Source organism: Balaenoptera borealis (genome assembly GCF_965194805.1).
Source record: "Balaenoptera borealis genome assembly, chromosome: 9".
NCBI classification, from domain to species: Eukaryota; Metazoa; Chordata; class Mammalia; order Artiodactyla; family Balaenopteridae; genus Balaenoptera; species Balaenoptera borealis.
In genome coordinates, this window is record NC_138873.1 from 39,516,213 (window position 1) to 39,530,435 (window position 14,223).

Below are 14,223 nucleotides of genomic sequence, written 5' to 3' on the forward strand. Positions count from 1 at the left end.
TTCACACGGGGGGAAAAAAAACAGCTTTCAAGCATGATTTGCTAGGCCCCAAACTGAAACTGTGTTAATAATAATGAACCTTGTCCTTAAATTTTCATTAGGAAAAAAATCGTTCCTATAAAACGCGTTTATCAAATAGAGGAATTTAAATAAGTCACTCTTTACTAAACACGTACTACAGTGAACCAAGAACTGTAATAGGCAGCTTACATGCTGTTTAACAGACATGGAATGCGCACTATGTGCGCAGCATAAAAAGAAATAGTATCATTTATTCTGTTTTAATCAATTAAAATAATTGTTCCTGTAAGTACTTTACAGGTATGTTCTTAAGATAATTATCCCTGTATGTCCTTTTCAGATTTGGCATAGTGGAAAAAATATTGGACAAGGAGTCAGCATATGAGTTTAGACCCAGCTTCAAGGACACATTAGTGGATATTAATTACGCTGGTAGTGTATGTAATTAGAGCTATCCCTTAACCTGTCTGTGCCGGTCTTTCACATCTCCTCATTGGGAATAAAACTGTCTCTCTTTTCACCCCTTAAGGTAACATTAATAACATAGGAGGTTTGAAAATATAGAGAATTGTACAAAATTTAAAATTTTTTATGAGTCAGAATGTAAACATAAGAATGTACAAAAAGTCAGATAATAATTAACATTTTATAAGAAATTCAACATAGGATTGGTTTACCTCCTGGGTACATGTAATTTAATACAATAAAAAATAAAATACAATTTCCAACAAGCATATATTTATTGAAATTTGTGTTTGACTTTGTGTCTAGCAATGATCTGTTTGCTGAAACAAAATCAGGTGTGTGGTGGGAGACATCCAATAAATGAACTAATATTTGATGAGCACTTACATATGCCCAGGGTTTTACGTATATTATATCATTTAATCCTCACAACAACCCAGTGCAGTAGGTCTTATTAACCCGTTTTTCCAATGAAGATTCTGAGACTCAAGAGCAAATTTACCTATATCACAGCTAGTAAACAAGAGAGGGTATTTACACTCAGGCTTTATTGAGTTTGAAAGCCTATGTTCTTTCCATTGTATGATGATGACACCATCTCAATACTTAAGATGTTTATACTCTGACTTAAGACACAAGAGGAACACAATGATGAGCAATCATTAATATTTTAAAAAGAGCTAAATATGTCATATAACTAGTACTGAAACGTTTAGAAAGAGTTGAGTGAGTTAAGGTCGTAAGGGAAGAATTCTCAGAAGATGGGGACCTTAAGTTGGGTCTTGAAGTACAAATGCATTTGGCTAGCTAAAAAGAAGACAATACTGAGCAAAGATGGGGAGGCCAATGAGCACCGCCCGCCTGTGGAGACTGACAGCACAGGAGGTAGTGTCTGAGGAGAAAATGTGGCCCACTTTCATGGCATTGTATTGTTTCCATCTAAAAACAAAACAAAATGGTGTGGTTAGATACAAGCAAAAACTCCTCTTTGGGCATTCAACCTGTGTAGTTGTAGGCCTATGCTTAGTAGGGCCCCTTACTTGGTTTAATGCTCTGCTGTCACCGTCTTGAAATTCTTAGTTTTTGAACAAAGGACCCTGTATTTTCATGTTGCTTTGGGCCTCTCAAATTACGTAGCTGGTCTGCTTCCAATATATTACACTTATAGACCAGTGGTTCTCAAACTTAAGCATGTATCCAAATCACTTGGAGGCGGAAGACTGTCACTATAACAGATGATCAGGTATCACTTATAATACTCACGAGGCCAGCTATGGGGTTATTAACCAGATAATGTGATGATGGCACCAGGAAATAGATGATGTGTCTAAAATCAAATGTCTGAGGTTGGAATGGAAACCATGTCTTTCATAGTCTGAAACATATGCTTTCTTCCTTTATATCAATGTGCCTCAAGCTTTAACCTACATCAGAATCACCTGGAGGGCTTCTGAAAAAACAGACTGCTGCTTCTCCCCCACTCCCCAGCTCCACTCAGTAGGTCTGGGGTTCAGGCTAAGAATTTTTATTTCTAACAAGTTCCCAGGTAACGCAGAAACTGTTGGCCCTCGGACCACACTTTGAGAACCATTGTTACATAGGAAAAATTAGTAAACTGACTTTCCCTTGCTAACATTTACAGACTTATTGCTACTCACCCTTCACCTCAACAAAATCCAGACTTTCCAGGAATAATTTAAACTACTGTGTTTTCTTTTTCTATGAACATAACCTTTAATATTTATTGTAATTAATAAACTCTTTGAAAACTTTAAGTACTGATTAGAGACATTTACGGGAAAAGAAAATCATTATTGGCTCGTTTGCACCTAAATATAAAACTGAGAAGGGAAGAAAACCAAATCAAACTAATTCTCAATTATTTGCCACCTACAATATCCCACAAATATCAGAAGAAACATATTTGAGCCAGGGTCAACAATTTTGAAATGTTTACAATATTAGAGGATAAAAATGTCATTTCCTTAAAGTGAGTTGCCTCCTGTTGGCTACAAATTAGAAAAGTTGGAATATTTCCATGGCTCACTTGCAGCCTGGAATGTAAGATTTAGAAGATATAGAATAACGTTAGAAAATATGAGTGACCCAGACCTTTGCCTAGGAAATAGAAAAGCACACTGTGGTGTGCTTTGAAACTTCAAAGTGTCTGATTCAAATTGAATCAATTCTATCTAATCGATTATGCAAAACTACTTAGAGTCGGCACTACAACCGGAACTAGTTTGTAATTATTATTTTCAAGGGTAGCAAGACTGAAGCCAAAGGCTAACTGCATAGAGGTTCCCAGCTATTTATATTCCTATCTGGACCAAGTGTTGATTTTCGTCAATTTTGGAATGGCCTATGGGGCCTTAAGCCAATCACTTGACACCTCTAAATCTTAGATTCCTCTATGTAAAATGTGAGTAAAAATACCTGTTATACTCACTTCACAGAGTGGTTTTGAGAATTCGATAAAGCGCTTCTTCCTTCAGTCCACGCTCACAATCTTTACAGAGATCTTTCCAAGACACAAATCTGAAAAGGTCACTTCCTGACTTAAAACTGTTCAGCGGCTTCCCATTATTTTCAGAATAAATCCAAACCCCTTAAAGATGGCATAAAATGACCTTCTGTGATCTGATGCCACCTACAGTTTCAGTCATTGTCTACCACTCTCCACAAACACCTAACCCTTAGCCACACCCAATTCTTGTACTTACCTTGCAGATCCTGTGCTTCCATACCTTTACATATGTCCATGAGATGTTGCTTCTGTGTGGAGAGCCCTTCTTCTTCCCCATTGTCCCAAAAGAAAGTTCCTCCTTAACCTTCAAGGTCAAATACAATTCCATACAGAAGTCACCTCTTTCAGTCAAACTCTCCCCGGAGGCCTTTATAATAGCACTTATTAATAACTAAATAAATAACTGCTTGTTATTTATTTACATGTGTTTTTTTCATACTAGACTATGAAACACTTTCAGCATAAAGACTAAGTCATATTTACATTTATGCTCATCTAAAATGGCTCTCACAGTGCTGGTACACATAAGACTCTCAATAAATATTTATTGAATTAAGCAACGAATACGTGAACAGATGAGTGCTAACCATCCGTTTAATCTTCCATGACCCCCAAATTTGGATGACTCGTTCCTCCCCTGTGCCCCCATAGCATGTGGAACTTGACCCTCATGGTATTTGCCACGTTGCAGTTGCTCATTTACTTCTCAGCAACCCTCACTAGCCTAGCAGATTGTGCTTGCGTTGTTCACTCTTGTATCCTTAGCAGTTAGCACAGTGCTATAATATAGCAACAGCTCAATAAATATTTGTTAATGAATAATTTTAGTTTCTGATACCTTTTGCATAAAATGTACTCTACTTAATAATAAAGAAACACCTTACAACTTATTAGGGCTCAGTCCATACAAACTTTTTAGTTTATAGGAGAAGAAAATGAAGGGAAGGGGAGCTTAAGGATAGCTCAGCTGAAAGGTATGTGATTGAGGAGCTATTTGTGGAATAAGTATCAGAATCCTGGAAATGCCAGACATTAATGGAATGTCATAGAGTCCCAGGCTTGAGGTCATTTGTCTCTGAAACAAATGAACCTTTGGCAATGGCAGCAAAATGCTTAAAGACCCTATGGCTTTTGAATAAGTAGAGGGCTAGGAGACTGTGAAAGTTAATTTCTTAAAATTTTCAAGAAGGTCAAAGAAGAATCTTCTTTCTTTCTAAGGCTACAACTTGGATGTAAAAGGGACTGGCCAGAGGAGCTTTTTAAGTAGGAAATGTGTTAGTATCACTGTACCAGCCTTGGGCGGGCACTGCTGTACATGAAACTTCCATTGTATGCCACATGTGCTAAAATCCAGCCAATCACCCAATGACAGTAACAAACTGGTCCAGATTTGTGCAGGACTTTCCCATTTTAGTACTGCAAATCCTATGTCCCGGGTACTACCTCAGCCCCAGGAAAACCAGGAATGTTCATCACCATAACTCCAGCCTCTTCAAGCTACCAATGTTGGACAGGAAGCGTTGACTTATCAAGCTAAGCCAGGTGACTTGTATAGCAGCTAGCACAAATGAGAGATCTACAACTTTAATGCAGTTCTTAGCCTTTCTGGAAGCAAGGTGGAGGTACTCTTTCACAGGCACCCCCAACAGATAGCTGATAAAAAGAAGGAATCTATGTACCCCACAAACCAATATCCTAGTGGAGGCCCAGACCCAAGCTGAAAGATATTGATAAGGAAGAGAACTCAAGGCCAGAAAACTTAAAAGAACTGGAAGCATTAGAAAAATGTAGTAGATTGGTGACATGGCCTGTGATGTAAGACTTCCACTAGAATAGCATTGTGCTAGGGGTCCGGTTTCCATTCCCTTGGGACTGGTTTTGCTCCAAGTGGAGGTGGTAGCCAAGATAGGTGTTTGGACTTCATCTTTCTAGACAGTGGGGTTTAAATGATCATTTTGTTCAAATCATTTGACAGTGGAGATCTGAGCCCCCTCAAATGAGTTGGGTGGGTTATATGGCTTGTGTACAGAAATCTACCCATACCTTGAACCCAAGATTGAACTGGAGAAATTGGCTTCAGTGAGGAGATACCACTGTCAGCGATGTGTGCCATGATCTGAGAGGTGTGTAGGGAGCGGTGGCAACCACTTCTAACCTGTTTACAGTTTAGCCAATTACTATGAGCAGCGTCGAGGGACCAGCTGGAAAGGGAGATGTCCTTTCTAGTCTCTGGGCTCACAGTGTGGGTTCTGAACAGCAGATATCAAATTGAGGTCTGTTAGGATAGAGTTGAATGACTTCTGACCTTTCAGAGAAAAGTCTGGGCATTGTTTGAATGCAAGAACATATTAAAGACCTGCTAGTTAATGGCAGAACTCATGATTATAAAGCCCTTATATACGGTGATTGTTACATTTGCTATAATTTACTTTAAAATACTGCTATTTAAACAGTGGTATATAGCGTGATAGTTCAGTGTAATTTGCACCCTAAGGGCAGTTAGTTAACATTTGAATTACCCTAGTTAGGTATGCAGACTCCAGGGGTGTTAGTTAGCACTTGAAAGATTAAGCAAAGCTCACTCTCTGAAGGCTTTATCTTAATTTCATTAAAAAAAAAAAAATTAAAAAAAAAATTAACCAAAACCAAAAGTTTTGTTAGTTAGGAAAATGGATGTGGAAGTGATTTTTCCTTGGCGAAATGAATGAACTTCAGGATACATGTATCGACTAGAAACATCAACTAGAAACAGAAAGCCAATAGGCTTTCTCCACTCTCAACTGAACTGAGTAACAAGATATCTTGAGCCAGTAGCCTCTGCCATTCTGTAGGTGCTCTAACCTTAGGACTCTCATAAATCCTGTGTTCAGAGTGCTTTCCAGGCCCGTTCAGGAGATTCGGGTAGCCTGGGTCAAAAGTAAAAATAGAGGCCCGCATATGCATTTTAGAACCTTTGAACATCACAAATCAAGTTAACAAACTGTAAAAACAAGGTAGAAATCCTCCTACCTTGACAAATATATCTTCATAATAACATTTGAAAGATATGTGTAAAACTATAGTTTTATAAGGACCATAAGTTGGCAAAATATCCAAAAGACCAAATTTAGTTATTTTTGTCTGGTGTCCATTGAATAGGAAGTGTTTTACATGACTAATAAAATAAAGACATATATAATTCATAAATCATTATATGTTTATTCTATAAACTTTTTTTCTTGCCTTTATTTCAACAAAATCATTAGTTAGGTTGTCAAGATTTGATCTTGTCAAGATCAAGATTTTTGCATAATCTGTGTTCTAATGGTAATGATCAAATAATTTAAAATGTAATTGTATTCAAAGCATGATTGCATTTAAAATCCAAATTTGAATATATTTTACAAAATGTATTTTAAAGTAAATGTAAAAGTATTTAAAATTAAGGTTATATTAATATGTTTTAAAGTTATAAAATATTAAGAATTACAGGGCTTCCCTGGTGGCGCAGTGGTTGAGAATCTGCCTGCCAATGCAGGGGACACGGGTTCAAGCCCTGGTCTGGGAAGATCCCACATGCCGCGGAGCAACTAGGCCCGTGAGCCACAACTACTGAGCCTGCGCGTCTGGAGCCTGTGCTCCGCAACAAGAGAGGCCGCGATAGTGAGAGGCCCGCGCACCGCGATGAAGAGGGGCCCCCGCTTGCCGCAACTAGAGAAAGCCCTCGCACAGAAACGAAGACTCAACGCAACCAAAAAAAAAAGAGAATTACATAATCAAATTTTAAATGCTTCCACCTTTTGACTACTGTGAATAATGTTGCAATGAACATTACTATAGATACATAGTTTTATGCATTTTGCTTTCCTCACTTGACAACGCAGGGTGGAAATTCTTTCAAGTCAACTGACATACCTGTAATTTACTTCTTTTAATGACTCCGTGGTATCCGAGGTGTGTGTGCAGCACAATATATTCAGCCATTATGTTACTGGCGGGCATCCATTTTGTTTCAAGGCTTTTATTTATTTTTTCACTCTGAAAGATGCTGAAAAAAAAATCCTTAAATATAAGTTATTAAATACTCGTGTTTTATCTCTCTGGATTAGTGAGTTCAGATATTCATGTATAATTTGCATGGTAAATCTATACATTCGATTATTGTACCAGCATAGAAAAAGAAAGTCCTGCTGATTAAAAGGTCCCACATCTGAGCTGACAGAATGCTATTGTATACGTACCCAACACTATGACACTCCTAGCAACCAGAAATGTCAACACTACGCTACTATGGCAATAAGCAAATGTTTAAGCTTAACAGAAAATACTCTAATATGTGGTGTTCAGGGAAGTTTTGACTATTTAGATAGACATTAAAGGAGATACCTTTGTTCTTAGATATTTCCATAACATATTAATGCAAAGTCAGGAAACTGTAGATTTATTATTACATGTGACTTTGTGACACTGGTGGCTGAAGATACATTCCATGTTGCTACTGGCCCGATTTAGTTCTGGTTTACTTTTCACTAGATTACATTTATAATTGGTAATTATCTCCTCCAGTCCTACTCAGCTGTGCAAAAAGGGTAAAGAAAAAGAACTAGTGTTTATGGAGATATTTACTGAATTTGAGACCCAAAGAGGTGTGATCACATTTTCATAGATTCACAAACAGTATGATTCATATTTAGTGTCTTGATTCAGAACTTTTTCACTTTAAAGCGATGTCTTTCCACCACTTTGTTTAGGATTTACCCTTCGGGGACTCTAAAGGAATCCAAACCAAACCTGGTATCCCAGGCCTCCTATCTGATGTACGTGGAGTGAGGGTGTGGCTTTCCTGGTCCACAGTGGCAGCCTTCCCTTTCAACTCTCTTAACTCCTGTGGACCCTATAACTGGAATTCAGTCATAGTCTTCTGATTTGCATTCTAATTCCCATGTTAGGTCAGAGTCCTGCCTTGGCTACCCATCCACTTACCTGGGCTGCTCCCTTAGCCCTTAGCCAGGATTGGCCACAGACTGGCTAAGACCCTTAGAGGCCAATTAACAAGACTGTTATAAGTATAAGAAAATGCAAAAAAGTTCTGCTTTTTCCATGATGACTGTTTTGATGCTTTTTAAAAATATCAAAATCTGCAAAAACAAAACAGAACAAAAACCCCAAAATACAAACAAAAACATGTTTTGGTTCTCCTGCTTTGCCTAGTGCTTAGTTAGGTAATTGAGTGCTACAGTTCAAGTCTTGCTTTAACCAGATAGATGATTCAGATCTTGATGCTAGGTGTTATGGGCTGGATTGTGTCTTCCCCCACCCCCCCTGCCAAAAATTTCTATGTTGAAATTCTAACTACCAGGACCTCAAAATGTGACTGTTTGAAGGCAGGGCCCTTAAAGAAGTAATTAATAAGGTCAGATGGATGGGCCCTAATCCAATATGACTTGTGTCCTTATAAGAAGAAGAGGGTTAGGACACAGACAACATGCAGACCAAGGGACGAGCACGTGAGGACATAAGGAGAAGGTGACCATCTGCAACCCAAGGTGAGAGGTCTCAGAAGAAACCAAACCTGCCAACACATTGATCTTGGACTTCTAGCCTCCAGAATAGTGAGAAAATAAACTTCTGTTGTTTAAGACATCTAGTTTGTGATATTTTGTTATGGCAGTTTTAGCAAACTATACCTCAGGTGAGCATTACAGCACCCCAACTACTCCTTGGGTTAGCTTTCTTGGGCATCAGTCCTGGCCCAGGTAAGGAAGAAGTTCACCTTACTCTGTGATATTTGTCATTAGCTAGAAAATGTTTAATGAATAAGCAATACTTGATACGTAAAAAGAAAAAAATGGAACTGGCAGAAAGACAGGCTCCATTTAATAATGTATTAGCCCTACTCCAAGTTATCAAAGAAATGACCCACTAATGGGGTCAATAAAAAGTTTAGGTTGACCCTTAAAAACATGAAATACAAATCAAGGTACTTTATTGCTATTACTTGTTCCCTCAATAAACATGTATCTAAGATTTTCCATACCACTTGTAAAAAATATTACAGTAGTAATGATTTGAGACTTTACAATAAATTTACAGAGTTCTAATCTTTTATATTAGTTACTTTTTGACATTTGCTAATTCTTGCTAAATTTCCTTGGATAACTCTAGAAATATGCATTTTGATTTTTTATTCTCACTTTATTGGTATTTCCATAGTTGTTTTGCCTGTGTAATATAACTGTTTAATCCAAAAAAATTATTTCTCCAATTTATCTTACTTCTATTATAGAAGAGCACATACTTGGAGTTTGGTAGACATGGATTTGAACCCCAGCTCTGTCATTATTAATGACAGTGTGACTATAGACCTTTCTGAGCCTCACTCACAAAATCTCATAAGATGGTTGCAAAAATTCAATTAAATAATTAATTCATTGTGGATAAATAGATATGTAAAAGTAAAATATCTGACAAATGTTCCCTGATACTGTCAAATAACCCTGAAACAGTGAAATACTGTTTATTTATTTGAGCAGTTCTCAGATTTCTTCTGAGCTTACTAATAATTTTCACTTTCCACTAATGAATGTGCAGGCTTACATGTCATACTAGTCACTTATTCACTTCTAAGACATGGAATACATTGATGAGTTTAGCTGATGCTTCTTTGAGTGTCTCTTAGGTGCCCTCAATTATATTAGTTTCATGGACCAATCAAGCAAGCATACAATACTTTGTGGGACCTGCCAAAAGGAATTTATGATCCAATGAAGACACAAAATGAAAATACATAAAATAATTAGAGAATAAATATTAACTGGGTAACAGTGTCTAGGAGTACAGTGAAATTAAAAGTCAGAGTGAGTTGGAGAGATTAGAAAAAACTTCATGGAAAGAGTGTAGAGTACTATTTGAATTGGCCTCAATTAACTCTTAAGATAACAAAAACACCAACAATAAGAAATACTTTTACAGCACGTAATATGTTCCAGGAACAATTAAAGTACTTTACATTTATTAACTCACTTAATTCTCACCAAACCCCTATGAATTAAGTACTATTTTAATCCCATTTTATGAAGGGGGAACGAGGCAAAGGAAGGGTGAGGATTAGTAATTGTGATATTCAGTCTTTCCTACCAAGTCTACAGGAAGGTGGAAGAGGTTAACTGAAAGGGAGAGTCTATTATGAATATTGCAGACGGACCATCCTCGTTGTTTGACAAATAACGTACAAAACCCCCAGTTATTCTTTAACACGCTTAAACTTCTCCCTCTCTCACCTCGTGTTATTTTTCATTTTGTTCTCTCCATTTACACTCATTGGTAACCCTCCATCCCTCAAGATTCCTCACAGAGGTTGTGTCCTTAGAAAGTTTTCATGTTAATCCCTTATATCCCCATAGAAAAATATTATATTTTCCTGATAGTACTGATATTATACTGCCTTGATATTTATTTGTGTCTATTTCTTATTATATTATGAGTGGCAAAGGAAATGAATAATGTCTTTTTCATTTTTATTTTCTTCATTCATTCCTTATTGCTACCCCACCCTGCAACCCTGTTGCCTACTACATATTTTTCATACTGTAGGCATGCCTTAAGCATTTATAAAATAAGTAAATCAGTGATTACAGCAGCAAATTTTGTTATTCCCATTTCACAAAAGTGGAAAAGAGGTAGCTTTTTCAATGAATGTGAAAAGAGAAAGAGGAAAAGAAAAATTTTGAAACAATGGCTGATTATAAAAGAGGGGAAGCTTGCAGATGGAAGAAAAGGATGAATGAAAAAAGGAATAAATTATGAAAAAGAAATTAAAGAGCAATAAAAATAGGTGTTGAAATAAAATGTGATTGGAACAAAAGATAAAAATAGAAAACATAGGTGTCATTTGGAGAAAAGGAGTTGTAGAAATGAAAGAAAAATTAAAAGAAGTAAAATACAAAGGAAAAGAAATATATGAAAAAATAAGTGAGAAAAACAGGAGACAATAGAGAAGAGAGTAGTGAATAGGCATTTTATTTATTTATTTATTTTTTTGATAGATAATTCTTGTTTATTGCTTACAATCCGGGGCTTTATATAGGATACCGATGTTGGGAAATTTGAGTAGTGAAACAAGCATCCACAAAACGGTCAAGAAAAGCAGACCATCACTGGATTCTCCTCAGGGTTCTTGGGTTCATGATGTGAGTATGTGAAACATTAGCCAGAACAACAGATGCTGCCGAGATGAGCAGGACACCCAAGCCCTTGCAGGCAGCCCTGTCTCCAGGCTTGTCTTACCGCCTCTCAACGTTGAATAGGCATTTTAAAATGCCTCACTTGTGGGAATAAATCTGTAAATGGGCCACCCTAGCAAGTCCTTCTTAGTAGAAGTCATGAGTCAGATGATTTGTTTTGGCATAATTCCCCACCCAGGGCGTCAAGTCTTCATATAAGTATCCCAGACTCTGCACTGATTGATGATACTCACAATGACGATCACGGAGGTGGTGAAATATTTGCTAATGGTGTTTCCAAAATATTTTAAAAATATAATTTCCTAATTATATTTGCCCATGAAATAGTATTTGGCGAGAATGAGCTCCATTAAGGGTAGTTTGAAAGTTTCATGCTATTTTTGAGAATAAAGAAATCTCTCAATTATTTCCACCAGTACGCATTGTACGCCCTCACGTTACGGAGTTTTGCATATGCATGCTTCCTAGGAGTTCCAGCGTGGTTCAGCTGTAGTGGTGAGACACTAGGCTCACTGATATTCCCAGGTTGGCCTGTGCCTCTAGCTCCCTCTGCTGTTCACGCTGCATTACTGCTGCGACCTGTGAATCCACGCGTTGGCCTCTCAGTGAAAAATATATACAGCAGAAAAAGACTACTTATAAGAAAAAATGCCTACTAAAGAAAGATGAATCTCATTTTAAGAAGCCCCAAATGGTATTTAATTTGATTAATTTCCTAAGTTCCACTATCCCAGCACTAGAATTGCTCATTCTTAGCAAAGCCACATCACTGAATATAGTACTTCAGAGAGTTGTTTCCTAGGATCAGATTTTTCTCACTTTGGTTAGTGTCAGTTTTATATTTAGTGATAAGACATGAATGCATAGCAAGTGATTCTATTTGTAGGTATGTTTTTTTAAAAAAAGTGTCTACATGATGCTAAAGGCACATGATTTCTCTGAGTATTTCAATGATTCACTAGAACAATAGAGTTTTGTAATACCCTTAGAGTATGGTTAATATTTATTTAAACATTTTTAAAAGGTTATTTTCTTACACTTTAAAAGTGTGGTCATTTCTGAGATCCTAGGAAATGATGCCAGCATTATAATATAGAATAAATTGCATTTATAATATGTATTACAATAACTATGTTACGTTATTGATATAAATTTTAATTTCTGAGAAAACTATTTCCATAGTCACCAATCCACTGAGTATTAAATACCCCCAAGAGGGATAAGTTAGCACTGTAAGACAGGCCACTAACATCCTAACGCTTAGGCAGGGCAACCAGTATAGAGGGAGAGAAGACAATGAAAGAGAAAAAGGGATGGGTGGGTTCGGGGGGAGGGGGAGGGGTGGGGAATGAAAGGAAGTGAAGGGGAAAAAGAAAGGAACAATTGATGTATGTAGCAAAGGGGAGTAGAGCACCAAAACATTTCTGCCTGGAAGATCATAGAAGGATGAGAATTTGGGTTAGTTGCACTCATATTAATCCTTTAATTCAATTTGACTTTATAGAGGTGTTTACTACTATTATGAGAGAGCTTAAAAATTCATCATATAAATTTAAATTTGGCTTTTCTAAGCTTTGGAATTAACCTTAATCAATGGTAAGACATGATTTTGAAAGTTATTTTAAACAAGTACTTTTCCTGTTATCAGAGCAATACTTATTCTTGTTAAAAGAAATAAAATAATAAGAAAGGTAAATAATGAAAATTAAGAGCCCTGTGGCTCCCTTCCCCATCTCCACCCGCATTACTCATCAAGAGGCATAAAATACACACACACAAACACACACACATGCACACGCACACACACATTTGTATTTGGCACCCACAATATACCAAGCAGTACAGTTGGCCTTCTATAGCCACATGTTACGATCTGTGGATTCAATCAACCCTAGATCAAAAATATTAGAAACAAAAATCCAGAAAATTCCAAAAAACAAAACTTGAACTTGCCATGCACACGTAACTATTTACGTGGCCTTCACATTGTATCAGATATTATAAGTACTCTAGAGATGATTTAATTATACACGAGGATGAGGTAGATTATATGCAAATATCACATCATTTTATATTAGGGACTTGAGTGTCTTGAGTATGATTTTGATATCCGAGGAAGTTCCAGAACTAATACCCTGAAGACACCGAGGGATGGTAAGGGATTTTATGTATATTAACTCATTTAATCCTCACAATAAACACCATGAGGTATGTACTATTATTGTTCTTATTTTACAGATGAGGAGATAGGCATAGTGGTTAAGTTAATTTAGCTCTCACACAGTAAACCTCTATCGCTAAAATATGCTTATATATCTATTGCTAGATTTATCAGTTTTATTCTTTATTGACTTCTTGCTATGATAGATCAGGATTTAGCTCATTTTTGCCAAGCTTTCCAGTATTCCCCTGCTTCTCAGTATATTTTTATCAAAAATTTAATCTTCTATGTAGTAGCTTTAGTTTAGTTTAGCTAGTATAATTTTTTACTATCTTGATTTCTTGTTTCTCCAACTATAGAGTATCTTTTGACACTTCTCTATAAACACAAACAGTAACCCTATTCTTCAGTTTTCCTAGTTTCCCTTCTGCCTTCACCTTTTGTCACTGAACTTTACTTTTTTCACGGTTCACATCACATACATTCTATGCTATAACCACGATAATTTTATACTTTGTCCATAAGTTGATTTTAACATATAAAATTCAGTAGACACTGTTCATGTTTTTAGTGATTGTGTAAAATATAAATGTCATTCACTGAAGAGGCAAGTAGTGCATTATATTTATATTTCCTTTTACAATTGTTTCTTTCTTGTAGAGTTTCTAACTGGTTTTGTTTTTTCCTTGATCATTTGCCTTTACTGCATTTTACATTTTGTTCAAACTACCCATCATGCGGTCTATGACACTGTGAATTTTTTTCCTGCCAAGCTCTCTTGCTTGGAGCCCTCCATCATCCTCATGATTAGCCAGTATGACTTGCTG